Below are 3,826 nucleotides of genomic sequence, written 5' to 3'. Positions count from 1 at the left end.
CCGCAGCCCTTCGAAGCTGATGTGTGCTGAGGAAGAAGGGCGGGTCGCGGCATGGTCTGAGTAGGGCCGCGTCCCTTAGCTGTTTTTGGGGATTGGGAGGTCTCTGGTTGGGGCCATGCTGCGGCATGGGTGGCTAATGCCATGGCCCTTAAGAGATTTTGGGATTTTGAGATTCTAGGCTTGGGAATTTAACCTAGGGTGCTCGGGATTGAATCTTTTACCATGTTTGGTGAAGTTCAATGTTCCGGAGATTAGAACTTTGTCTAGAAGCTCTTTTAAGATTGTTGATGGTATCCTTTATCTTGGTTGTGACTAGGTATTAAGCTAGGGCTCGGGGATCGGATCACGCTCAAGGAGCATCGCTCGTAGTCTTTACATTCGGAAGCTAAAGGTAAGAAAACTGAACCCGGTTGTGTGTTTGAAATGGGACTAAGGGTTCCCTAATATGTATGCTTTGAAAAGGATGGTATTATGCCATGTAAATAGTAAACCAACGGCCGAAGAGTGCCAAAGGTTACACTTGCGCACAGGGCGCGGCTTGGCCACTGGTAGCCGAGGACAACTTATTATGCACTGAGCTCGGTTTAAGCGGGCCGGAGTCAGTGGGGTAAACAGAGGGTGCGGCCTAAGTTGTCGGCCCTAGTTATAATGTGATTTGATTATTATTAATGATTGGTTGCATCTTTGATTCTGATTACATGCTATGTGATTAATGTAGAATGTTAAGTGTTTGATCATGCTTAAAGGATTATACTCTTGTTATGATTGTTGAGATGTGTATTATGTTTTCTTGCTGGGCCTTGGCTCACGGGTTCTATGTGGTGCAGGTAAAGGCAAGGGTAAACTTGATCAGCCCTGACTTGGAGAGCTCTGTGAGCGAAATGTACATGACCAGCTACTCAGCCGCCACAGTTGAGAGGATAGCAGGAACAGAAGAGCTATAAATGTCTGATTTGCCTTAGAGTGGCTGACGGTGGTCTGTATTGTGGAAAGTTTGTAAACCAACTTTTAAACATTGTTCCTTTTTGGGATCCCATATGTAAATTTGTTTGAATATATGAAATGTATCTTTTGAGACCAAAACCATTTTAACCCTAGCACATTTATGGATTAGTGACACGTTTTGACTAAATGACTTGATTAGCAAGTCCTGCACCTTTATAAGTACACAGTGTAGCGGTCTTGGCTATCCAGGGCGTTACACAAACGGTTCTTAATAAAAGCTCCTTGGTTTTGATGAACAATCACAGGAAGAACTTTAGCCAGCCAAGAACAAAGCATTTTTTAAATGCATTTATATAGCGTGTTACAGCAAGCAATTGGCCTATAATCAGCAACTTTAGAGGGAGTATCTACCTTAGGAATAAGGGATATGATTGTATTGTTAAGCTCATGAGGAAGCTCTCCTCGATCAAAGAAAGTCAGTATCGCCTCTGAAATTTCATCCCCTATATCCTTCTATAAAGATTTGTAGAAGCCTGAACCATATCCATCTGGGCCAGGAATCTTAATTGAGTGAATACTGAATAAAGTCTTCTTAACATCCTTCTTGGTAAAAGGCATTATTAATCCAAGTTGTTGCTCCAAAGTCAAAACAGCCCCTTGAGAGAAGCAAGCTTGCTCTATCCGAGTAGAAGTCGAACTAGGGCTGCCAAAAAAGCCTTTGAAATGATTAATGAAATACACAACAACCTCTTCATAATTATCATTGAGCTGACCTGCATCATCCATGAAAGAAGTAATCTGATTACCAAGTTTCCTCTGCGTTAGACTAGCATGAAAATAAGGAGTATTCTCATCTCCAAATCCAAGCCAGGTGATTTTGCTCCTTTGCCTAAGAAAACTCTCATACATTCTAGATTGACGACCAAACTCTAAACAAGCCTCTTTTTCAGCCAACTGAAGAGAAATCAAAGAAGGGTCCTGTTGCAAATAAAGCTAGGCTTGCTGGTATTTAATTTCATTTTCAGAAAACTGTTTAGCTACATATCCAATTTTCACTTTGTTATATTGAAGCAAAACAGCTTTTAACCTATTTATTTCTTAACAATCATTTGCAGGCCAGAAGATGCAACTGGTTCAGACCAATTACAAAGCACTGTGCTTCTAAAATCCTGATGATCTGCCCACATATTAAAATATTTAAAATGCTTGACCCCTAAGATATGAACATGAACAGTTTTGATAAGGCAGTAGCAGTGGTCAGAGATGACATCCCAATTAATACGAGCTTCAGAATCAGGAAAAGCATCTACACAAGCTTCATTTTTAAAAGCTCTGTCCAATTTAGAGAAAATTCGGGTTCCTTCCATTTGTTTATTAGACCATGTATAATGGGAACCACTCGAGCGCAGCTCATCCATCATAGAACAGACCCTCCAATGACGACTATATTCCAATTCCAACTCAGTAACAGGACGACCGCCAATACGATCATCTTAGGCAAAAACTACATTAAAATCTCCAACTACTAACCAAGGAAGAACTGGAAACTCAAGCAATGATAACTGAGTCCTGAAACTTTTCCTCTTCTCCATTAAATTACTACCATGAACAAGAGTCAAACAAAACTTCTGAATAACGCCCTTAATCTTTACACAACAATGAATGTATTGATCATCTTCCTGAAGAATACTAAGGGAAACATGATCAGCCTTCCAAACTAATAAAATCATTTTAACTTTTGTTCCATGCATATTTTAAATACGTAAATATAATATAACTTTTGTTCCATGCATATTTTAACATTTGGACGTTGGAACTTAGAACCACAAACATATGTATCTTTTCTTTACATCATTTCAAAAGATAAAGTAATGGCAATATCTCGTAGAATTCGTTTAAATGTAAACCATAATTTTGATTTTTGTTTTTTCAACCCAACCGTATATAATATATAAAATGAAAATTCCTCAAAAATTTATCAGGTAAATGTTAAAGGTGTAATAGTGAATATATTTGGCTAACCTGTAGAGTGTTACCATAAGTTTTGTTTAAGATGTTTGAGAATAAAGTTGTCCTACTTCTCTCTCTTTCTCCTTTTTTTTTTATGTAATGTGATGATTTCATCAATTTGTACTATTAGTAACAAAGGAAGCTTCACATTGAGGCAAGAAGCCCCTATAGCTCAGTGGTAGAGCGTCAGTCTTGTAAACTGAAGGTCTGTAGTTCGATCCTGCATGGGGGCATTTTTTATTTTATTCTTGTTTCGTGTAATTTGGAGGTCTATTATTCTATATATTTATCTTGTTATGGTCATAGTTGATGACACTTAAATCTTAAATCTACATATAAATTAATATCCATATTAAATTATTTTCTTATGTAGTTGTCTCTCTTTTTATATCCCTATGTTCATTAATTGAAAAAGTAACAATAGGATGGCTAAACAAAGTATTAGAGATTGATGAGAAAATAGAAATTATAATATAATTTCCAATTTATTTCACTATAATTTTATTTATATTCACAACATAACAAGACATATTTATTTTATCAGTCTCATGTATGCATTTACAAAAATGTAGGTTAAATTATTATGACTTAAACTTTTATACAAAATTATCATTCCTTATCAATGAATAAAAACAGCATTGAGTGAGTCACACAAGGGGAGACACAAATCAATAATTTATAATATTGAACCCTTGTTTGGTGTAATTTTGAGGTCTATTATTCTATTTATTTATCTTATTCTGGTTTATAGGACATTCTAAAATATAATGCACAAGTATACGTAATCAATTCAAGTAATATAGATAATAAATAAGAATCGTTCTCATGGAGACTACCAATTAAGTACCAATAACCAATTCTAACTTTCTAT

At 36.4% G+C, this 3,826-nt stretch overlaps 1 non-coding gene across 1 annotated transcript; it reads left to right on the top strand.

Annotated features, from left to right (window-relative positions):
- The first annotated feature begins 3,116 nt into the window (after positions 1 to 3,116).
- Positions 3,117 to 3,188, top strand: TRNAT-UGU (transfer RNA threonine (anticodon UGU)). Its single transcript has one exon. It is a non-coding gene; the product is annotated as a tRNA-Thr (tRNA).
- Positions 3,189 to 3,826: the final 638 nt, after the last annotated feature.

Source organism: Humulus lupulus, chromosome 2 (genome assembly GCF_963169125.1).
Source record: "Humulus lupulus chromosome 2, drHumLupu1.1, whole genome shotgun sequence".
NCBI lineage: Eukaryota > Viridiplantae > Streptophyta > Magnoliopsida > Rosales > Cannabaceae > Humulus > Humulus lupulus.
Note: the sequence above shows the minus strand (reverse complement) of the source record. Positions and strands in the feature narration are given on the sequence as shown.